The sequence below is a fragment of the Equus przewalskii genome, chromosome 3, assembly GCF_037783145.1.
Source record: "Equus przewalskii isolate Varuska chromosome 3, EquPr2, whole genome shotgun sequence".
NCBI lineage: Eukaryota > Metazoa > Chordata > Mammalia > Perissodactyla > Equidae > Equus > Equus przewalskii.
The window spans coordinates 51,066,406-51,091,946 of NC_091833.1; the positions used below are offsets into that span (position 1 = coordinate 51,066,406).

Genomic DNA, 25,541 nt, shown 5'->3' on the forward strand with positions numbered 1-25,541 from the left:
ATTCCATTAATAAAGCATATAGTCAGAGATACTAAGTTCATTAATTTATAATTCTGTAAATTATAATTTACTAACTCTGAGAAAATTGGCCTAGTGACCCACACTTAATTTTGCAATCTATGTTCACTATCCATGTATATGTAAGCACATAATCAAATCTTCTTATATTTATTGGATCTGACAAAATTCTTTAAAAAAAAAAAGGAATAATGGTTAATTATAGCTTACTATAGAATTATTTTATAAGTAGATCTTATGGTTAAGCCTCTGAACTTTTGCCACTAAGATGTCATTGAATTAGAAGTAAGTGGCTTCCAAAGAAACTGCAAGGGAGCAAATCCCTGCATTAAACTCTTCTCTCAGAGAGCAGCATCTGTTACATGTTGAGTAACATCTTATATAATTAGAAAGCTTATTGTAACGTTTCATTTTGTGAAAAACGTAAATTGATTCAAGCACATTTATTATAGAAGATAAGTCAACTGTTAACAATATCCTGGTTTGAGTAGACTAATACGGGCTTCGGGACTAAAAGGTATTTTCTATCATGCTGTCATGTCTTTGTTACGGTAACTTGCTATTCCCAGTAGGTTAAACCTCTTCACCACTTAGAAAGAGAGACAGAGAGACAGAATAGAGAGAGAGAGACGGAGAGAGAAGGACAGAGAGAGAGGGAGGGGGAGGGACGGAGGGAGGAAGAAAATCATTACTATCGCTTGCTTATTTTCCTTATATGTTACTATTGTAGTGTTCTCAGGGCTTGAAAGATGTCTGCTCCCTCTTAATATGACATTTTGTCTTGAGAAACTATACTAAACATGGGTGTGGGAAAGAAATGCATTAGCAGAAAGGCAATATAAATAACACTCAATAAGTAAGAGAAAACCATCAGTAAATAATGTCAGAGAAGAGGTGAGCTTTTGTCAGAAACCTATCTAACCCCAAGGCATATCATTAAAATTTCCAACACGGTGACAAAATAATGATAGTTTAGCAGTAACGTTGTACATGATGTGATCGTAAGATGTGGAAATATATTTATGTCTGTGTGAGAATGTATTATTTATATAGTTATGTATGAGCAATATATGCCACAAAAAGATTCTTCAGCTGCCTCATGTTTTCAAGGTTATAGTTCCCGATACTCATTTACATGTCATCTGATTTTTTTTTTGTAGAAACTGTGTAATTTTATATGTTATGGAAAATTTGAAACAAATGTCTATTTAAGTCATTGTCAAGTTTTCATTCTTTTCTCATATTGCTGAGCAGAATGATCTGTTTCCTTCTCTGTGTCTTCATTGCACCAGGCTGATACCACTAGGATAGCATTTGTCACGTTATGCTATAGCTAAGGAACCACCTCCAACTGTAAGGACCTTAAGGTCAGAGGTTGTTGTGCTGCTCTTACACTCCCAGTGGCTAAGGCCTAAGCCTTAGCGCATCAGGATCTCAGTAGCCTGTTTGTTGAATGAACCAATTGATAAAGCCATATTGGCTGCAGGCTCCACCTGTGATTCTTGCCCTCAAACTACTCATAATACAAAAGTGGAGATTGTATATTACTTATTAATGAGAAGGGACATTAATATTGGAAGAAAAGCTATGTGCTAAGTAAGAATCTTTTGACTTCTATTTGAGTTTGTCCTTAAGAGAGGCAGAACTGTGCAGTGACCAGGAGCGTGGATTCTGCAGACACATTGTTTGGGTTCAGTTTCAGCTCTGCTATTTACTAGCAGCCTGACTGCTGGCAAGTGACAACTTTCTGAGCTTCAGTCTTCTCATCTTAAATGGGGAGAGGGGGAGGTGTTGATAATAATACTATTTACTACATAGAGTTGTTATGAATTTAAATGAGTTAAAGATTGGTGAAAGCCACATCTGGCATATAATAAATACTCAGTCATAATTAGCCACAAGATCTTTGGGTCTTTTTAAAAAAAAGTCTTTAGAAGTAATATACTATGGGCATTTCCCCCCGAAATTGAAATTCTATCTCTCCAGAACTGAGTCGAAGGCTAGTGTTAGGAGTGATGATAACTGGGGATGCAGATAAAGAGTGGAAAGTAGATAGTTCTCTATGCCCACTTCTTGAAAAAGAATCATTTTCTCTACATGGTGGTTGACTGGAACAGGAAAAGCCTGAAAATTTATTTGTTTTGGCATAGCAGATTCAGAGCTCTCTTAACTCTCTGTGAAATCCATTGGAAAAACTGAAGCCACAGACTATTTCCATCTTTTCTTCCCTTATCATTGGCTATCAGAATAAACTTAAATAGAGTGTAACTGAATGCAAGGGCTAAGGGTAAAATAAATGGCAATTCATAACACAACTCTCTAAATGATGAGGAAAACAGGGTGTTGCCCAGGAGGGGCAATTTTCAATGCCACTCATCCACAGGGAAAGAACATATCTTGCACTGGAGCCCAGGGGAGGAAGACAAGCACTCCTGGGGGTTCCCAATGCCTGGAGAAAGGGGCAAAGAAGCCAAAGACAATTTCTCCCTTCTTCAAGAAGGTTTGGAAATCTTTAAAATAGGAAAGTTAACCATCTATCGTGAATAATGAATTATTCACTTTCCCTGTGTAGGGGACTAGAATTGGCTGCCCCAAGATGTGTCTCTTTGGCATGAGGATTATTTTGGGCTGGTTAGTTTTAAAAATTGCAGATATGAGAGAAACTCTGAAAAGTAGAATTTACTTACCCTTTATTGAGAGACATTTACATTTGTAAAGGAAATCTCCATCTGTAAATGTGTCTCCCTTTCTGTACCAGGAAGAAGGGGGGATGACCTTATCTCTACAAACTCTGAATCAGTTGGGAAGGCGAGGCCTTAAATCTGCATAACGACCCTCCCTTATTCACCCTGCTTTTTCTCCCATAACTGACTCCCCCACCCCCAACATCCGCCTTTGTCTTTAGCTGAGGATGGTATTTAAGGTGAGAGCTTCCGCCATTTTGGCGAGTTACTCAGTTTTTCTGGGTCTCTCCCATGTATGCGTGTTATAAAGCTTTGTTTAATTTTCTCCTGTTATTCTGTCTCATGTGAATTTAATTCGTTGTTGGACCAGAAGGACCCAGAGTCGGTAGAGGAAATGTCTTCCTCCCCTACACCTGAAAACATAGTTGAAGTGGTTGGCCTTCTATACCTTCGCAATTCTACATAAAATATACAGCTGTAATGTAGCCACATTTTCCTCACCAGAATCTTTCATGCAATTGTTCGCTAGACTCCACGGAGTAGAGATTATCTATCTATCTATCTAGTCATCCATCTGCCATCTATCTATCGCAACACTTGAGGGAGGAATTTATAAAATGACAATGAAAGAGTTCATTTAGAATGACTAAATCTGCTTTACAGACTGAGAACCATACACAGTTAGGTTAGGCTAGCTACAGTGGGCTTCTTGATTTACAATTCTTTTTCACTGAGGAATTAAGAGAAACTTTTTAGGTGTGTTTAATGAAATTGTCTCTTTCCTGACCTATTCCAGAGCATCTTCTTTTTCTATTGTATGCTCATTTCATCTTTTTCTTCTCTCTCACATAATTTATGCTCTAGGCTAGCATCCAATAAAAATATAATGTGAGCCATAAAGGTGAGCTACATCTGTAACTTTAAATTTCCTTGAAGCCACATTGAAAAGTAAAGAGGTGAGACTAACTTTAATAGTATATTTTATTTAACTCAATATAGCTAAGATTTTGAATTTCAATATGCAATCAGTATAAAAATTACTAATGAGATACTTTACATTTTTTGGTACTAGGTCTTTAAAATACAATGTGTATTTTACACTTATTTAGTTCATCGCAATTTGGTCTAGCGACATTTCAAGTACTCAATAGCCACATGTGGCTCCTGGCTGCCATATTGGGCAGAGGAGCTCCAGGCCCTCTGTGTTGGAAGGATTTCTTACTCGCGTTTGCTCTATAAGTGCCCCCAATGCACAGATATATAGGGGAGCATGATGCATCCAGTGAAACATTACCCCCACTCCTGGCAACCTCATCTCGCTCTAGCCTCCTCCTACCTCTGCGACTACCAGTATCTGGTGATTTAATGTTTAACCACTTTCTTCACAATGATTTAGTTATACTTTTATTCCTTTATTCCTTCTCCTGGCATTTCTGATATTAACACTTCTTAATTCTTGGTTGCTTCATGAAAATATGGTTTTAGAAAAGTTTGACACATGTTAGCTAATATTTACGTTAATCAAAATGACTACCGAAAAAATACAAGTGACAAGGAGAAAGCATCTGCTTTACAGCTAGAGATTAATTTTGGTTAATTTTCCAAATGTAAGACAGTAGAATTTTTAAATACATTAGATATTAATCAATAAAGATGGATTTGGACTTTAGCTATGATATTGAGTTCTTCATTTTTGGTATGATTATAAAACAAAGATAACAGCCCTTGTTTTTGTATGCAAGTCTGCGTTGTGGCCCCCTTGATCCCCAAAATAGCTTGTGTAGAATACTTAGTGTGGCAGTAAGTAGTGGATTTTTATTGACTCGTTATTGTGAATGGGTGCACTTTAAGCTGTTTTGCAGAAGTGGTGGAAGATTTACATGCCCTTTCATTTTGGAAAACAAAGTTCCCCCACAGATCATCCAACAATGGACATGCTTGGGTGGAGATATTGATCCCCTCAGGCACTAGAGCTGGGTTGTGACTGGGGGTGGCCCAGAGCCTTTGGCTGTCCCTCAGCTATAAGCACTTCATCCATTTATCCAGAGCATCATGTAAATATTGTTTTCTATGTGAGTCAAGATTTGGTAAAGGTTGGGAAGTTCTGTCACAGTAGATCCAAATCTTGCTTCACTTTTTAAAATAAATGAGATCCTACTCAAGATAGAAAATGTGCTAGAATGTCAAGCAAGTATATGTTTTCCCCAACATTCCTTTCCATAGGTAATTTTGTCTCATGAGTTTTCAGGTTTCCAAGTGAAGTTTACTTTATCTTCCTCTTCTCCTTAAACCTACTAAATCACTGTTTCCCAACTTTTAAAAGTTGTACACCACTGTTAATAATAAAAAATCCTCTTTAACATTGTTTCAGATCAAAGGCAAACGTTTTGGGACTAAAAAAAATTCAATCAAAGAAAAGGGTAAATAATTATTTTATTTTTAAACAATATATGTTTTCCCAATTTTGATACATCCCTTGGGGATATAGCCTATCTAAAAAAAATCACTAAAAAATGCTTTCATTTGAAATATTGATAAGCCAAGTATGAACAAATGGCATATTATTATTTTCTCAAAGAGAAATAATTTCAAATATCATCAGTTCTTATTTCTTATTAATCATCTGATGTTCTCATTTTTGACTAACATGTTTTAAGTGTTGTGTTCTTAATGTTGCAATAATAGAGTGACTCCTTAATACCCTGGAAGAGGTCTTTCACCTTATATGATTTAATGAGACATAAAGAAGTTAAGAAAGACACTGAAGGTCACATAAAGAGTTACTATGGAACTTACAGTCATGTCCCTATTGTTGTCTCTGATGTTGTGGAGAGTCTTCAAATTTGTTTTTATTGTCCATCATTCTGCTTAAAGCCTTTGAGTATGACCAGACCCACAGATGTAACGACAGCGTATCACAGAGTTTAAGGAAAGGAGGCTCTTGCTAGAATCACAACATAGACTGGTTATTTATTTTTTTAAGATTTTATTTTTCCTTTTTCTCACCAAAGCCTCTCGTTATGTAGTTACATATTTTTTTTACTTGCGGGTCCTTTTAGTTGTGGCATGTGGGACGCAGCCTCAGCATGGCTTGATGAGCGGTGCCATGTCTGCGCCCAGGATCTGAACTGGCGAAACCCTGGGTCGCCAAAGCAGAGCATGTGAACTTAACCACTTGGCCACCGGACTGGCCCCAGATTGATTCTTTTTAAAGACGCTAAAAATATTCCTTGATTACTTCAGGAAAAAATTGTAACTTAATGGAATAAAAGCTATCGTGGCAGTATTTAAAATATTCAGCTTGTCAGTGTTTGCCTGGTAGTTGGTCTGTTAGAAATATTACTTTTTAAATTTTTGGTCGTAAAGATTATTGAGTTATAGGTGATCAAGAATATTTTTATAAATTTATGAAAAATTATAGGACTGTTAAAGTCAATATAATAATCAAATTTCTTGATTCTTTAATATGTCTCTTTTTATTTGCAAAGTTTAAAGTATTTCTTTTAAAAAAAGAAGCAAAATCATTAATTTGATATAAAAGAGCAACTGTTACCAAACCAAAGTGGGTTTGCTTTCTGGTGAGTTAAAATCAGATTCTAAAATCAGACCAGAAGTAGTGTTACAGGCTCTTAATTAATACCAGCCCTGATGTCAGTTCCCCTACAGTGAACCCAGCATATAAGTGATTAAAACTAAAAGCACACATCCCCATTCCCTGCTTCTTTAGTCACAGTCATATGTAAATATTTGTTTCTTTAACCTCTGACTCCCTGAGCTTTACAACCAAATAGAAGTTACAAACTGCTAAAAACCCAGATGGCCTCATGCCGGGCCCCCACTAAAGTTGTAACTAATCACAGTTCCGTGAAGTCTACTACAGGGAACCTAACGTCCAGAGGATATCAAGAAACTGAAGCTTCCCAGGCCCCAACTCCTTGGCTTTCTGATGCCAGAGTCTACCATCCACCATGGAGATAAACAGCCAAGGACACTCATCTGCAAAATCCTTTGTCTCCTGTGCTGGAAGCAGCCCCAGACTCAGGCCCATGGGAAAATGCTGAATGGCAAGGCCACAGCGCCCCACTCCCACCATAAACAGCCACATTTCCAGCCTTTAAAAACTCCTCCCCACTTCCTAACGGGGAGCTAGCAATTCTTAAGGCACTAGCCATTGCTTTGCTCCCTCTGCCTGACAAAGAAAGTAAAGTTTTTTCTTTCCACTCAAGACTCTCTTCTCGTTAGTTGGATTGGCATTGGGTTCAGAGACCAAACTTTTGGTAATGGTAGTTGTCTCACAAACTACCATTTATTTGCAGCAAGTAGGAGACGACATGGAATCATTTCCTAAGCTGTAGTTCTCCCTGAGCACGGGACAGCCGGGGCCTTTTATTTTGGACGGCGAATGAATATTCAAAAGCTGAGGTGGGTAGTCATTTGCGTGGGCTCAGTTGAAAAACATGCTTCCACATACATCACAGGTTCTAGTAATAAGGCCTAAGCTCCTCCCAGAGCTGAGATCTTAGCATTAAAGATGAAGCAAAGGTCATCTCTTGGGCGCTTTTTGGCCCACCTGCACAGGCATTGCTCTTGTGTTAGGGTTTGGATTGGTTAGGGTGGTTGGTGATTGCGTCTCCTAACATAACACATAAGAAAAGAAAGCAATTTAGAGAAACAGTCAAATGCTTCAGAAACCTCCCTTTGGTTCCTTGGGGCAATTAGCCAGTGACGGAACGTGTAAGAAATGAACTCGGCTAAAAATTTGAGTTGAATTTATTGAAGTAAATATCCACAGATCTATTGGGTAAGCATTTCGAATTATCTTGTTAAATGATCTTAACTTTCTAATCAAAGCTATGCTTGAAGGAAAAAAAATTCCTTCTATATTTTCTCTTGATGAAAGGTCAAAATATTCCTTTTTTTTTTTGTGAGGAAGATTGGCCTTGAGTTAACATGTGTTGACAAGCTTCCTCTATTTTATGTGGGAAGCTGCCACAGAGTCGCTTGACCAAGAGGTGCGAGGTCTGTGCCTGGGATCTGAGCCTGTTATCTCTGGGCTGCTGAAGTGGAGTGTGTGAACTTAACCACTGCACCACTATGCTAGCCCCAAAATATGCCTATTTTTATCAACACATTTGAATTTGATTTCTACTTAAAGAATTTAGATACTTATAGGTAGTGTTCATTAAACCTGGCAAGTATGCTCCGCCTTGAAGACAGCCTCTGCAAGAACTCATCTTTAGAGAGGTAGTCTAACTCCAAAAGCCTTGAACAATAGACTACAGACCCTAAGGTGACATTTTTTTAATGTAGGAATCCTGTATGTAGCTTATCACAGAGCAGGACTTCTGCAAAGTTCTCTTTACACCTCTCTCCATCTCCCCAAAGTTTCACAGTCGTAATAACTTCTAGAAACTTCTCCTCTCCTTCTACACGATCTCCTCACCAACACATAGTCACGCCCGCTTCTTCCTCACCCCTCCCCTCTTCTGAGCCAAACTGTGGTCCTTCCTGCTGCTTGAAGCCCCCTTGGGGAATTTATTCATTCATTCAGAAAGTTTTTGTTGGGCACCTACTATGCAACTGACATCATCCTTAGTATTGAGGATGGAGTGGAGAATTGTAATCTCCATTTTACCTCTTAGGAACTTTTTTTTTTGCAGATTACAAAACATCCAACTCAAACTTCCCTATCAAATGCACAGAAAAGACTTCAATGGTTTATGTAACCAGACAGACTTGCCTCCGTTCAGAACTCAAAAGATGTCCTCGGAGTCCACTTTTCTACTCTGCTTCCTCTCGCTTGGCTCCATTTTCACACTCTGCCCACCGGCCTTACAGAGCTTCAGGCTCGCAGCTTGATGAGACCCAATCCAGCATAATAGATACTCCACTTCCCTGATACTGCAAAGAAGACTTTAGAATTGAGCTTATTGGTCCTGATTGGCCTATTTTGTGTCTGGTGCCCATTCCAGAAATCACCAATGTGGCCAGCAGATGGAACGTGCCGCTTGGCTAAGCCTATGGCATGCTTTGCTCCTCCATCCCAGAGGTAAAGTTAGTTATACTTGAAGCGGTTGGGTTGAGAATGTGAAAAGGATGGGTGCCCTGGAAGGAAATGAGTGTGAACACGTTCTGGTAGTCAAAAGACAAGAGCCCATGCCACTGCTGTTACTGCTTTCCCCTAGAAGACCCAATCTCTCCTCCCCATGTTAATAAACAATGTCGTATGTCTTGTTGCATATGGATTTTTAGCTTTGTCTAGGCTAATTTCACACCCAATGCAGGAATCTTTTCTTATACCCCTAAGAAATTCAAACTTTCTTTGGAGGATCCCCAGAGATGGAGTTCACTGCCAACAGTGGTAACCTGACCAGTGGCTCTCTAAGCCATGGGATCAGGCCTCTGTTCATTTTCCACTCCACACTAGGCTTAACGTGGAGTTATAAAAAATGTTGTAAATGCTTAGAGTAGATAGTTCTATTATTCTTCAATCATAATATACTTAAAAAACTTGCATGTAGACATATGCATGTTATGACTAGAGATTGAATTACTCTGGCTAATATGACCAGAAGGTAAAAATCTAAAATATTAATGGATTTTGTTTCTATTTGCTCTTATCTTAAAGAATAGTTATTCAAGCGAAGCTTTTTGCTATGATTAGAGTCGTGATCTATGATAATATTATAGAGCCTTGCATTCTGGTGACATGCAAGTTTGAGAAACTCAAATATAATTTTATGTACTAAAACTGTGCTTAAGGAAGAAGCTATTAAATAAACAAATAGGCTTGAATGTAAATTATGCATCTCTAGTTTCATCTTCCTCAATTTCCTAACTGATTTGTGTGCAGGCTTTCATGTCTGAAAATGAACCCAAATGTGGAGAAAACAAAAGTGTCTTTCTTAAACAATATTCTAGTATTTTTGAAAAGGTTGCACTGGTAATGCAAATAGATAAAACAACGAAACTTCTCAGTAAGCAGTTGTGTGGCACAGGCTCTGAGAGCCAATCTCTGAGTCATGCATAGGAAAATGCCAAGGATAATATCTACCTGGACAGAAGCCTGGGAGCGTGATTTTCTGGCCCTAAGTGTTGTGGAAGGCCCTAAATGTCTGATTGCTCAGGAGGAGCTGTAAGGGCCTTAACACACACACAACACCTGCTGTTCATGACATCGAACAATGCTGAGTTGCTAGTACATTTGGATAACAAAGCTAAAGTGTTAGAATCACTAGGTCCAGATGGAATCAAGAGAGTAAATGATTTCTCTAGGGTTCTACTGAAGTCAAAGGTGGAATTAGAGGAATAGGCTCGGGGCTAACTCTGCAGGAAACATTGTTTTAATCCTTGCCTTCACATTGGAGGAAATTTATCTAAGGGTACAGAGCAGATTTTATCTGTTTACTCATAATGCAGCTTCATGAAGAGCAGCTCACAGTAGCTGATGGTTAGAGAGGGGAAGCCCGTTAGAGACATACGGTGGCTTTCCTTGGCATGGGCTGCGAAGGATATGCTGAAACATGTATGTTTCGTAGGATGTCAATTAAACCATTTCTCACTTGTAGTTTGCTTTTGTGAATCAGAACCAATTGCATAATTGCATAAAGCAGGTAAACAAAGGGGTATGTTTTCTCTCTTCCAACAATGGGCCGCACTCTTTACAAAGATGCCTTCAGCTTTAAGCACCCGTCCATGCATTTCATCTTGATGATGAAAGCATATATTTGGAAATCTGGCCAGGAAAACTTTTGATATCTGAAAATCAATAGCACAGGCATTATTAACTCAGGTATTTAACATTTTTTTTTGCTCAAATTAGGGTGTAAAGAAATGCTTTTATCATTTTATAAGCATCATTTTATACTTCCTTTTTCTACGTTGCTTTTTCTCATCAACCTAATCATCACTTTCTGTCCTTTGGAAAGTGTTTTAACAAAGTTCATGTAAGAAATCATGCATATGCTAAGTAAGAGGAAAATAATAGTCATCTTATTTTAGCCTTCAACTTCCGGTGTTAGCCTTTAGTCACAGTGAACTATACAAAACTGTGCTCTGGGTCAAGACCTTTCCTTTTTCCTTGACTCTTTTCAAAAGATTTTATATTTCCTCTTGCTCCCAGCAGGATGTAACAGATGCAGCCTTTAAGTTTTGTTAGAGGCATGAGAAAATAGATTGTGATTCTAAGTGGGAGGGGATGTGCCACACTCTCCCAGGGGATATTTTTTTTGGCTTTTTTTTGGTGTTTATTCGGGGTTACAATGATTGGAGGTTCAACTGGCCTTTAGTTGGCTGGGACAAAGGGGGAAGATGTTGTGCAATGTGTGGGGCAACCCCACATGATGAAGAATTGTCCCGTGTGTGTTCTGTGTGACTTTCGAATGTCACACAAGTGACAAGCTGTTATAGTTTGTCATGGTTTTCATATATACTAAATTTTCTAGGAATGTAGTTACTGTGTAAGTAGAGGAAAAATTTTATACAATCTTTTTGTATTTTCAGCGTTAGTAGGGCTTGGTAAGGAATTCAAAATATGTTACTGAAGGCAGTATCACTTGTGAAATTTGAATTGCTAAAATGGCTCATTCTGCACCTACAGCAGTTGAATCCATGTTGAACGAACCTTTCTCTCTCATCTATCCAGCTCTGCATATATTTACCTATCCCTTATTTTAAAATGACAAATATAGAGAAGAAAGGTTGATAGTATTCGATAGAATATTGCCTTTTCTTAAATAAATCCAGATTTATTCATCACAAGTGAGGGCAAACATCTGGCTTCTTCCTTTTCTTTTCTGATGGAGCCTTGCCTGCACATTTAAATACTGCAATGTATATTATTTTACTATATACACAAAATTTTATTTATCCTTTATTTCACACTTGAGGCATTGTATCGATTCCTTGAAATTGTATATGTGGGTAGGTTGTATTATCTATAGATTTCACTCCATGGTAGTAAAGGAGGGGGATAAAAAGATTTGTTATTAAAAGTGTGTATTCGGTTTTGCAATGCTTTTTGACACCTTACTCACTGCAAGAATTTAAAAGGAATCAGCATGTGGAGAGGAAAGAGAATTTGTAAAAAAAAAAAAAAAAGCTCACTTTGAAGAGAACTATAGCCTTTAGGTCCCCACCCTCTCTCCCCAGGTGACTTTGGCAGGGTGCTAGCTCCACTTTGGGTCCAGGGTAGGGCGCTTCCATTAGAGCACCTAGAAAACTTGAACCATGTTCCCTGCTATTGGAGACGCGTATGCTTTCCTCACACCTGAGAAAGCCAGAGGAGTTAGAGGAGAATTTCAGCAGGACAGAGGTGCCTGTGTTTTGATTGATTTGCACTCTCGGAGCATGTGAGGTTAATGGATGCATGCCCAGCTATGGACACAATGGACAGAGAGCCAAAACATCACCATTTCACGTTCTACCTTAGCCTGGAGGATCACCAAGGAGGACAACGGGACTCCAGCAGGTGAGGGTCTGTGTGGAGTGGACCATGAACGGCATCTAAGGGCTAGGGGGAGGATGAGGAGTTGTGAGCCAAAAGTAACGGGTTTGTCCCTGTCAAAGAAGCTCCATAGAGCCCACAACTGTGCCCAAGAGAGAAAGAGTCAGCCTTAAAGAACTGACAGGCCCAGAGTGTGAGCCGTCCAATCAAGCAGGTAATGTCCTAACTCCTTTATTTCATCCATCTCCTCTACTGTAATCTGGGGCTTGAAAGTGAGGAAGGAAATAATTGAGGACAGAGAACCGAAGCCAACCCACGTTCCTTCCCTAAGACCAGTGCCTGTCAACCATGGGCCTCTGCTGGGGGAGAGGGAAGAGATCCGTCACCATGCAGTGAAGACTGAAGTGTTGATGAATACATTGGGTTGGATCTTCTAATTCTGAACTGAGACTTTCTTTGTTTAATTAAAAGTGACTAAATGGATCATTTATTATGTAAGAGTGAGTCAATAAGCAAAAAGACCTAACTGGATGAGCTGTAGATTTCACCTAGGGGCAAGGGAAAAATTTCCCCCCACTGAATAAACTTTAAGAGGATTCTCAGGGCACAAATATTTGGTAACTTCCCATAGGTCATGTCATAAATTAGGCAAAACCATGCTCCAGGTATAGTTTTACCGTCTATCATTAGTCTTCTGAACAGGCTCATTCTCACATGCTGTCTTTATCTCCTCTCAGAAGACGTCCTTATATTTGTCATTTACACTGCATCTTGGTGAAATTATATCAGCATGTTTGTGCTTTCAGTCTCTGTAACTGTAGAGGAAAAGGCCTGCCTCCTGTCGAAGAACTTTTAGTCTCCTTTTCAGGAAGCAGAAGATCTGTTTGAAAATGGGCTTACTCCATCAATACATCGGTAAAACTTTCATGATGGAAACTTATATTCTGTTGAAAAGGAACAACATGCTCCTGTGTGTCCCCTCTGCTTTTGATGCTCTACTGCAACACTGCCTCACTTCTGACCCCAGTGTGTGGGTTTTCCACACATCAAGCAATTCTGTGACACCAGCTGGGTGTTCTAATGTTTAACTCAATTCTGACACTATCTACCTGAAAATAGCATCAGATCCCAGAGGTTAAGGGCTCAGTCTGACTAGACTGTCTGCCCCTCATCCCCAACATATACTCTTCAGACATTGACCCCACGTACAGGTTGTTATCTACGCTTCTGACCCACTGGCTGTAAATTGGGGGTTCCCACGACCCCTTCCTGGGATTCCATTAATTTGCTAGAGCAGGTCCCAAAACTCAGGGAAACAGTTTACTTACTAGATTACTATTAATTATAAAAGGATATAATTAAAGAACAACCACATGGAAGAGATACACGGGGCAAGGTATGAGGGAAGGGGTGCAGAGTTTGCATGCCCTCCCTGGGCATCCTACACTCTCCCTGCACCTCCACGTGTTCACAGACCTGGAAGCTCTCTGAGTTCTGTCCTTTTGTGTTTTTATGGAGGCTTCATTACTTAGGCATGATTGATTAAATCATTAGCCATTGGTAATTGAACTTAACCTTGAGCCCCTCTCCCTTCCCCAGAGGTGAGGGAGGTTGGGGTGGGGCTGAAAGTTTCCAACCCTTTAATTATCTTTGGTTCCCCTGGCAACTAGCCACCATCTTTAGGTTCCTGAGGGGCTTTCCAAAAATCATGTCATTAACATAAACTCAGGTGTGGCTGAAAGGAGCTTATTATGAATAACAAACTCACCTTTATTGCTCTAATCACTTAGGAAATTCCAAGGGTTTTAAGAGCTTTGTGCCAGGAATGGGAGGAAGATCAAATATATATTTCTTATTATAAATCACAGTATCACATCTATCCTTGACTATTAATATATGTTTTGGATGTTTCACAGGATTGGAAGGGAATATCTTTCAGAGATTACTCATAATGTCTTAATAATATGTCTGAGGAAATGAAGAAGAGATTTGGCTATGCAATGAATTTGAACTCCTATGATCTATTAAAGAGAGCGTAGCCAAATACATCAAGGTCTAGTATTAATATACAGTCCATTTACAATGTTTTAAAATAATTTGCTCATAATTTTAAATTAACAGCCACTAATTTAAGAAAGCATGCTTTTTATGATGTCAGCCTAAATAAAGAGGTAAAGTGAGGCAAGCTCAGATTATCAGAAATTGAATTTATTTGGGAATAGTAGAGGAATTGCAATTTGAGAAATGCAAGCTGTAGCAAGCTATAGGCAAGTCCACTGAGGGTTTGGAGCGGGCTGCATTTATAGACAAGGAGCACAAAGAGAAGGAAGTCTGGTCAGAGATCAAGGAGTAAGTTCATTGGCTTGAGGATGGGGAGACATTCTTGAAAGATGTTCATTGGTTAGGAAATAAGTCTTGGTCTTCTGTAAATCAGACATTTAATGGAAATCAGTCTCTCACTTCTTAAGTTTTGTTCTTCTGAGGGCTCATGCTTGAGATTCTCCATTTCATATCCTCAGGTTCCATTTTAGATGGAAACTCTTTCACATTTTACCCTCTAGATCAAGATCTTTTACAGAAAGCATTGCTAATCAACCATGTCATTTAGGTGTTGTTTTCCTTCTTTCTTTTTTTTTTGATCAAAGACATTTTTAGATGGAATACATGTCCCTCAGAGCTGAGGGGGACCATCCTCAGGTGTCTTGTCTCATAGAGTAGGGAAATGGCAAGTGGATTTCATTGGCCTCATTTGAACAACAAAAGGAATGAGACATGAAAAATCTCAGTCATGCTCCTCTAGGGTGGTTAGCTCAGTTTCTGTGGTCAGTTGGATTTTAGGATAAGCATAAAAACAATATTCTTTTTTTAAAGATTTTGTTTTTTTCCTTTTTCTCCCCAAAGCCCCCCGGTACATAGTTGTATATTCTTCGTTGTGGGTCCTTCTAGTTGTGGCATGTGGGACACTGCCTCAGCGTGGTTTGATGAGCAGTGCCATGTCCGCACCCAGGATTCGAACCAATGAAACACTGGGCCATGTGCAGCAGAGCGCGTGAACTTAACCACTCGGCCATGGGGCCAGCCCCCCAGAAAAACAATATTCTTAATACAGTGCACCATGGAGACTACTATTCTTATTATAAGCAGAATAATTCCCACTGTCTGGAGTACGCTTCAGAGCCATGGTCCCTAAGACCCAAACCAATCAGAATCAATCCAAAGAATGACCCCACTGAAGGATTCACTTCTTTAAACCAACTGGCTTGTTCAATGATCTTATGTAGCGAAGTCTCAATTTCCCCAGAAGTGCCAATCTAAGTGCAGCCAGTGGTCCTGGCCATAACACAAACATCTTGTTCTGCTAAAAGATAATCAAGGGCTATCCTATTATAAAGAAAAACTTTGACCAGAGAGTTGAGGGATTTTCGTTGGGCAATTGTTGCTTTAGCAGCAGATTTTGCAATATCTTTAAGAGTTAAGGAGAGGTTTCTGATCATAGCCTCATTTGTACTTACTCCTAGTCAGGGGAGTAGGGATCTGCCAAAGGAAGCAAATTTTGAATCATGAATGTCTCCTGGTGATTCCCATTTGAGTCTATGTCTCAGGACTGGAAAGGTGACAGTGATGGAAGCCAGTAAAATTTAAGGGTCTGTAGACCATGCAGGTGGTTTTATTTTGGTTAATTTTGCCTCATGTCCCTTCGTACAGCACCTGGATGAAAAGTTCCCTGGTTTGGGATTGTTAACCAGAGACAGGGTTATGGACCCCCAGGGTTAGGGAGTCTGACATGACAGAGAGGGGGCTGAGATTGTTCAAGAGAAACTGAGGCTATACGATCATCAGCATTGTGACAAATCCAACAGCTGTTTGGAGGTTGGATCACACCTCCTTTGCAATGGCATGAGATATGTCAACAGTGGCATTGTTATTTCAGACCAGAACACGGCAAAATGTGGACACAAGAATAACAAAGACCTTCATGGTATAAGAATTAAGAAAAAGATGGTCAGAGAGGGATGGAGGAATGGAAAGAAACATTCTTGATCTGACGTCTTGGGAGGAAGCAGTCTACCTTGATGTCAGCAAGATCCTAGTCAATTCGATTCTGATGTCTCTGGGGTTTGCACAGGACCAGATGTCAGGTGGGGACTTCTTCAGTTGTGAAATATGCACCCTAAGTGTGACATTTTGTAATTTGGCAGTGATGTCAGTGGTAAAGAGTTCTTGGTAGAGTCCTTTCCATGAGTCTAACTTTTGCAAAAGCATCAGAGTAAGACAATAACTGTCTGTAAACAACAAAAGACTTAAAAATGCCCATGGTTAAAGATCTGATGAAAGTTCATTATAATGGAATTGGCAAGGAAATTTTTTTATTTCTGTGATGTGCAACATTTTAAGATAATAACTGGAATTATGACTGACAAGATTATACCAGAACATATCAGATTTCTAGGCATTTCATACAATTTCTAGAACATGTATATTAATGACATGCATCCGTACAAATATAAGCTAAGTAAACCCTACTTCTTATTTAACAATGCTCCCTATGTAATTTAACATATCAGGTAAGTCTAATTTGTTTAACATTTTACCAGATGAGAGACAAATCCTTTGAGATTTTTCCAAAGTTATTCTTAAAGTTATTTTGAGGTCAAAAAGACTCCATGTAGAATTTGATTTTGGGAAGTTGTCAAAGGTTTAAACATTTTACTAAATAGGATCACAGATCATTATGAAATAATACTTAATTATCTATTTAACCAAGTGATAATAGAAGATGTTAAAGGCAAATACAGAAGGTTACATAGGTGTGAACAAAACTTAGGTCTTTTAATACTGAGAAGATTGGGTTTCTTAACTAATCAAAGACCTTATAAAGACAAAATGAAGCACAGTAAATTATTTTGGTAAGACACAGAATTTTTGCTGTCCAAGAAGGTTAATCAAAAGATAAAGAAAAGATCATAATCTCCTATCAAAAGCAGACCAAAAATCCAAGAAAACTTTGTCCTTTTGTCTGATGAAGGAAAATTAAGGTTTAGTTTTACATGAGTATGCTGTTGATATTAAAGGTTAGTTTTAAATCTCATGACAAACTCATTCAATTTTAGCCAGCTTGACCACACAAGGTAAAATTTTCTCTCTTTCTCCTCAACTTTCTGTCTCTCTTTTCTCAACTTTCTATGTCCATTTAATTTGTCCTCTATTCTACTCTTTCCTATTCTGAAATAACCAGCTTTACTTTAGGACAAAATTACTTTCTTTTCCCTCAACAAAAATGCGTTTCCATTCCTCATACCTTTTCTTACTGAAAATACACGTCTTACTTTCCTTGCATACAGAGACGTTTCCCTTATTATTTTTAGTAGCTGTAATTACAATTTTAGAATTTTTAACCCTTACAAACCTAATGTCTAGTGAAAACTAAGAAGCACGCAACTGTGAACTGACAAATTTATAAACACATTTTATAACTTCTGGAAGTATATTTTTCCTCATAGTAAATTTTTCAATGTGGCACAAAACATTTGCTAATGGACCCAAATATCTTTAGTTCCTCTGTAAAAGGAGGACAAAAGTAGACAAACCTATGTTCAATAATCAATGTTTTCAGTATTTTATCTTATTTGGAAATGGTCTACATAGCCAGTGAATACCCGTTGTTTAACTTATCTCAGTATAACTTTAAAGTTTCAAGTAACCAAAGAGACTTTGTAAACTATTTTTAAGTATACATACCATAAAGCACAATTCTTGTTGAAAAGTTGGTTTATGAACTTTTACTTTTATCTTGCTTACATTTACTTAATTCACTTGTTCTTAACAATTATGTTTAGATTGTGCTCGACAATTTCATGAGACATTAAACAGCTAACCATCATCTAAAATTATCTTTCTCCCTGACAAATTCTATAAGAGAGATAACATGAATTTATCTGACTTTTAGTAAACTCAAGTAGACTAAAAGTTATATTTAATGCTGATAATTCCAAAGACATGCTCTTTTAATTAGACTAACAAGGTTAAACTAACTTTCATTTACCAAGGATTATCCTAGATCACGAGAACTTGAAAAACATTTGAGTTCATATTTATATTTTTCGAGAGTGTGCTTAACTTCCCTAGCACTTATTTGTCTTTAAGCCAATTAATCAGAGCTCTTTCCAAATTAATTTTAGCAATAGCATCTGGAGGTAGAAAAATATCACACACCTACAACACACATAGATAGGCATACATAAACGCACAGACAGATGCAAACAGAGATCTTACAGCTGTTGTTTTCAAATTTAGCCATGAGGCAGGTATGATAATGCAAAATTCACTAGTTTATAAAAGTTGGATCCAAACTGTGTTTCTGGTAGATGGAATATGTTAAAGTTACCTGCTCAGCTGGCTTAAACTTTTTATTAATATTTGTGGAGAAGGCACTTAAGACTTTTTATTCACCTAAGTGCCAAATAGTTTCCCCCTCCTTTTTTTCTTCTGATAATAATTACCTCCTAGAAGTTTGTATTTCAAAGAGATGGACTGAATAAGAATTCCTAGAGAGACCAGAGTGGAAGATTTACGTCTCAAAGACACAGGGGAAAAATCCAAGTTCCTCCGAGGACTTTTGTTCCCTAAATCCAGATGTTTTACAATATCTGCAAACCTTTTGAGATGAATAGAGGAGGTTTTAGGATTGGTAAAAAGGATAAGTGGACTTTGAATTGTTTCTGGAGCCACATCTCCAGTCTTGTAAGGACTTAATTTGTAAGACAAGGACAGCTGTTTCTAATTCCTCAAAGAATTGTGTTGTAGCCTGAATGTTATCACAGAACTGACACACCCATCTGAATACATTATCCACAATTTGCTTCTTTATGTCTTGGAGAACTTCAAAAGATTCCCGTGTTCTGGATTTAGAGATTTGTCTTTGGAATGTTTTAGTAAATACTTCTACAAAAGGCTTCAGAATATTTTTTTCCCCTCTGACTACATAGTTTTATTTTAGCTTAGGGGAAAAGGCCTAAAAGAAGTTCCCATCAGGCTCTGAGTGTCAGGCCCCAAAGTGGCAAACTTCTGACCATAGAGCTACTTAAAAAAATCCTTTCAAACATCTTGTCAGGTTCAGCCGGGATGAACAGTAAATATTCCTGGCAGTATTGAATGACCTCTTGGATGCAAGAAGCATTCCCAAGAAGGGTACAAAGGAGACTAACCTCCCAAGATCCAGAGACTGTCCCAATGACAAACCAAAAGAAAGAAATACTTAGACAATTCCCCTGAGAGTTGGAAACAGTTAATAAAACCCTAGTTACGAAAGGGATTCAACCTGCATTTCTGTCCAGCCACATTTAGCTGCAAATGGGGTGCGACCCACATTTCTGTCGAGCCATATTTTGGGGCCCTCAACCTGACCACTGCCAAGCCAATTTCTCAGGATGCAAAATGAGACACACAAGAAGGCAATAGCTGTCCCTAGGAGAGAAAGGATCAGTAACCAATGGGACTGGATTTGGAAAACAAGGGACAGTGGTTATATTTTACCTTCCTCTCTTGAGTGGGTACTTCAGACAGAGACTTAGGATAGCTGACTCTGGAAAGAATTCACACCCTTTGCTGGCTTCTGTCAGTTTTCCCAGGATCCCATCTGCAGGGGCCCAAGCGAGTGAGGTTCAAAGTAGAGAGTGTAGCTCTGGCATCTACAAGAATTTGGCAAGATTTTCCGTTAATTTTAATTTTAGTTTCTCCTTTGCCACTTAAGGGAAAACTGGTAGTAGTTTTACTGGAGAATCCCTCAGAGTCCTGTCAACACTGGGAGGGGCCTGTATGGGGATCCTCCTTTGAGAGTAGATACAGGGATGTCTGTAAGGCCGTTAACTTGGTGAACTTTTGTTTCTGGTTGTCTAGTCTCTTCAGAATGTAAAGACAATTTAGACAGAGGATTAGTAGAATAAGTACTCAAGTAAGGGAGAGTAGAGGGGATCAATAAGAGTTACATTAGTCTTATAGTCTTTTGTTTTAGGTACCCGTTATAGCTTTAATTTTTCATTTATCTTTTGCAATTAATCTTTCAATGAACCTATTTTGGAATTTCGAAGACTTTTGGAGGATTCTGAATGCCGAGTAAAATAGCTCTTCCATTCTGTTTGTTTGATTTGGGAACCCTTGCTTTCACGTGCACTTCATAAATAATCTTGTCTCATTGGAACATTCCTTGTAATGGTCATTGTATTTCCAGGCTGTATTCCGTAAGGCTGGTCCATGTGCACGAGGAGAGATCATGTTTTTAACACAAAACTGGCCAGGGTTCCTTAAGTGGCAGGGGAAGGGGCACCCTTAGAGCACTTAAATGACTGGGATCCCATTTTCGTAATTGTCCCAAGAGCAAAGAAAAAAAATCCTAGATAACCTAAGGCCATGCTTAGGATTGGGACTTGGGTTTTGTTTGACAATGTGCCTTTCATGGGATGTTTCTTTTTCCTGGTGGATGGCCTTTGCCCTCTTGTCTGACCTGTGACCAGGTGTCCCTCTTTGCATGGAATTTTCTGTGGGTGGCAAATGACCTATTCTGAAACTTGCTCATCCGTGACCACCTTATCTGTCCATGGGAGTCTTGTGCTTGGGATACAGTTGTCTCTCATGTAAAGATGGTGAGTGCTCTAGCAGTGTTTGGGTGCTCAACTCATGCCCACTGGTTTTAGCTTTAGTTTTGCTCTCAGGAAAATCCACAAGTTTAAATCTAAATCAAGTGCATTCTAATTCAGAAACCAAGTGCATTTTAATTCAGAAACGAAGTGCACTCTAATTCAGAAATCAAGCATATTCTTTCAGAAACCAAAAGAGTACTCACCAGAAGGAAAATCTGTCCTTAAGCAAACCCCAAATAAAGTTGGAGAGCTCAACCAAAAGGAGGGAACTCAAAATCCAAGAAGAGACTCATTGACCAGAAGCAGAAGGTGACTCGTGGAAGCGTTGAATGCAAGGGGCTCGTTGTGGGTACCTCACTCGGTTCCTAGGGTTGCCATACCTATGGGAGTCATCTCCTTCAGCTCCTGCATTCTGACACCATAAAAGGTCAACTTATGTAAAGAGGTAAACTGAGGCAAGCTCAAATTACTAGAAATTGAGTTTATTCAGGAATAGCAGAGGGATTGCAATTTGGGAAATGCATGCTGCAGCAAGCCATGGGCGAAGTCCCTTGAGGCTTTGGAGTAGGCTGTATTTATAGACAAGGAGGCAAAAGAGGGGGAAGTTCAGCCAGAGATCAAGCAGTAAGCTCATTAGCTTGAGGATGGGGAGAGAGTCTTGGGGGATGCTCATCGGTCAGGGATAAGGCTCGGTCTCTATGAATCAGGCATTTAGTGGAAATCAGTCTCTCAGTTCTTGTTGCTTTCTTCTGAGGGCGCGTGTGTGAGATTCTCCATTCCGTATCCTCAGGTTCCATTTTAGATTGAAATCCTTTCACAAGGAAAGGTGGAAAGCTGGAGGATGAGTAGTAACTTTCTCACAGAGCAGACGAAACTGAAACCTGTGTCCACAGAGGGCAAAGCCAATATGAAAGACACCAGTTATCTATTTATGAACAAAGTATAAACATCAGTAAAAATTGATGAATTAGTTATATTTGGATCTTTCTTGTCCTGAGAATTTCGAGTGTTTACTGTGTGCCAGGTACACTGTTAGGAATTGTGTACATCGTATGGGCAAGTCATTTGAGATCCCTGGATTTCTGGGTGCTAAACTATAAAATAAGGAAGTCATATTTGGCCTCTGGACATTGTAATACATTATATTACTGTTCTTAATTATTTGCTGCTCTTCTCTATTAGGCATATCCCTACAGGGCTCTGAGCTTGGAATTTGCCTTAACCTCCCTCTAACCTCACTTCCTGGTGAGAGGAGTACAGTCCAGCCCCACTGATAACAGGCTTGGCCATAGGACATACTCTAGCCATAGGAATGTGAGCAGAATGTATGCAGCAGTCGTTTTAGAGATGCTCCCCTCAGATCTCCCTTCAGAGGAGCACTTGCTGCCCAGGTCAGGAGCACAATTGGCAGACAGCCTCCAGCAGTAGGTTCCTTAAGATCTGCTTTAGCTGCAGAGAGCTGCTTTTCCTTGGATCATGCTTTTCCCAGGACAGCCCACATCTGGTGCCTCAGTGAGCGGGGAATATAAAGACCAAGCAATTTTGGCCCCATTTGGGATACTCTGATGGGCAATGCTTGTTTCAGAGCTCCCCTCTGGGTTGGTGGAAGCTCTGATAAGCCTGCATCACAGTTTAGCTTTTTGTTCTGACCGATCCTGCTCCTACCCACTTTCTTCACAGGTGTTGACTTCTAATGAACATCTTGCCCCACTAACTCCGTTTTAGTGTCTGTTTCTGAGGAACGCAACCTGTGACTTATACCATGTCTGATCTGCAGTTTTAAAAGTCATCAGGTGGTTCATCTATTGCTCTTGTCCCTCTGCCACTAACATAGTGTGTCCTGGACAGGGGCTGCTCCTTTAGCCTGAGTCCCAGAATGAAAACAGGAGCACAGACACAGCCAACCTGCAAAGGACCTTTAACAGAGAATATAGAATTAACCTTTGTTGTAAGAGTAACTGTTGAAGAGTGTTTATTCCTGCAGGATGACTTAATGAAAGCTGATTAATAATAATTATATAAAAAATAGCAAATAATAAAAACGTTAACTGATCCCTAAATTTAATAGTAATATGCACATATATAAGATTACTCACATAGCCAAATCTTATAAGCAATAAAAATGAAGTAAGTTGGGCCTGCCCGGTGGTGCAGCAGTTAAGTGCTCACATTCCACTTTGGTGACCCGGGATTCACTGGTTCAGATCCCAGATGTGGACACGGCAGTGCTTGGCCCCCCATGCTGTGGTAGGCATCCAACATATAAAGTAAAGGAAGATGGGCACGATGTTAGCTCAGGGCCAGTCTTCCTCAGCAAAAAGAGGAGGATTGGCAGCAGTTAGCTCAGGGCTAGTCTTCCTCAAAAAAAAAAAAAAATAAATAAATAAAGTAAGTCTTTCTTAAAACATTACTTCCAGAATTAAAAACAATGCTCCAGTATAACATTGCTAAATTAACCTCTATGTTGTGATGGATTTTAAGAAACTGGTTATGGTTTTTCCCTGTAGAACACCAAATGCCTCATAGTTGGAAAGGGCTAACTGAAGAAGAGGTGTGTCCATATTCAGACAGAAATACTGTTTAAGTCTCTGCTGTTCTACAGTTGATGCCTGGCATGCAGTAAAAAATTACAAGGCACGTGTAAGTCAAGAAAACACAACTCAGTATTAAGTGACAATAGAATCTGACTCAGAAGTGACCCAAAGGTTGAAGCTATAAGACGGGGATAAACTCTTCTTGGTAAAATAAACAATAATTGATGAAAGAAACTCCTAAAGATGATAACACCATCAACAGGCATGAGATAACTTGAGCTGGTTGTTAAAATTTTGTGCTTACTTTGGCTGACATAGTAAATAATATAGTCCATACCTTGGGGGCACAAAAATGTTTAAATTCCTTAGCGTGAGTATTTATGGAAAACTGAAGAGACTTGGGTTTCCTTTTGGACAACCACAGAGGAATAAGCACCATTGTTTACATTTCACATTGTAATCGATTAATGCCACAGATGAGTTGAAATAATTTATATCCACATTAATTTGCTAGGGCTGCCATAAATAAATACCACAAACTGGGTGCTTTAAACAGCAGAAATTTATTTTCTCAAAATTGTGGAGGCTAGAAGTCTGAGATCAAGATGTCAGCAGGGTTGGTTTCTTCTGAGTCCCCTCTCTTTGGCTTGTAGATGGCCGTTTTCGCCTCCCTGTGTCTTCACATGTGTGTGTCTGTGCCCTAATCTCCTCATGTAAGGATACCAGTCATATTGGATTAAGGTTGGGCCCACCTTGATGACTTCATTTTAACTTAATAACCTCTTTAGAGACCTGTCTCCAAATGCAGTCATGTTCTAAGCTACTGAGGGTTGGGACTTCAACATATGAATACTGGGGGGATCCAATTCAGCCTCCAACAATCCTTAAACTAAAAGAAGAGGCAACTGACTAAGGTAGACTTAGAGAATTGTTGGAACTTGTTTACTTGTTAAGCCTGGAAATCCAGGGTTATGTTTCCAGAGTGCCTTCTAGTCTCTTCTTACGATGCTTTCAGTTTTTCTTGTTTGTTTCACTGTTGTTCCATATCTGTTGGCTAGAACCTTAAATGCTGCTATGCAGCCACTGTCTTATTAAATGATTCAAAGATAAAACAAAAAGAAAGCATGCTGATTCACCCTCAAACTGAAAACCACATCTCTATACACAAAACGTTGTCTTTAAGGTACATGAATAAGAGTGACGAAGATCTGGACAATCCCTGATGGTTTCTTCTGCAGCTTTGGCTGAGGGTGGACCAAAAAAGAGGTTTAAGAATAATGGGTCCCACACTCCTAGTAAAAGACTAATTGTTTTTAGCCATTGTAACAAGTAACTACAGAGCTGGTTTTAAACCCGTTTAATCTATCAATGACAACTCACCTCAGTGAATGTACTTCTTCAGGCCAAGCCGCCAGTGACAGCCATTTACTTCTGAAAGTCAGCCCGAGTCACTCCAATGAACACGCTTTTGAAGAATAAACTGTTACCAATAGTCTGACCCAAGGAGCTGTGCTTCCACAGCTAATGTCAGCCCACTTTCGCTTCTGGAAATCTGCCAGGCTCTGAACTCGCTGCTTCCTGAACGCCCTGTGTAACATCAGCAGTGTGTTCTGCTTGGGGAGTTTGAGCATAGGCAGCATAGCTCTCTCTAAGTAAGAAATTTAACTTGGTGGTTCTGTTTCAGATTTTGAATAGTCGTCTCATCCCTTGTCTCTCACTGTCCTATCAACCAAATCTCATTTGCCACTGAGATGCAGAATAGTGTGATAGCAGTTATGAACCTGAGCTCAAGGCTGATTCTGCCGCGTTTAGGCTGTGTGGTCTCGAGCAATATGGCTATGTCCTGATATTCTCATTTATAAAATCGGGAGAATTCATAACATCTACCTCGCAGTGTTAAATTAAATCTATGAATCATTTAAAAATTACATAGAGCTTATACAAAAGCTCTAAGGTAGGTATTCAATAAATGTTTTATAAATGCTCGTTAATATTACTATTTTTTGCTTTTATGAATACCTAGCATAAGTTCAAAGTTAAAAGTAGGTAAAAGGGGTCACTAATCCTTTAAAATTCAAGGCTTGGCTTGCATTTATTAACATTAATATTTTTAATTTATGTCAATGCAAATAATCTATAATCAATCTATAAATCAAAAGTGGGGTGAGTTTCTCATGAGCCAAACCTAGGGACCGTAAAGCCTGGGAGAGTACCTCCACGAGGG

General features: G+C 39.1%; 1 long non-coding RNA gene across 1 annotated transcript in view; it reads left to right on the forward strand.

Moving 5' to 3' along the window:
- The first annotated feature begins 410 nt into the window (after positions 1-410).
- Positions 411-25,541, forward strand: part of LOC139082537 (uncharacterized) — a 41,393-nt gene continuing 16,262 nt past the window's right edge. The window contains exon 1 of the long non-coding RNA XR_011538631.1: positions 411-535. This is a non-coding gene — a long non-coding RNA (uncharacterized lncRNA). The remainder of the gene's footprint in view (positions 536-25,541) is intronic.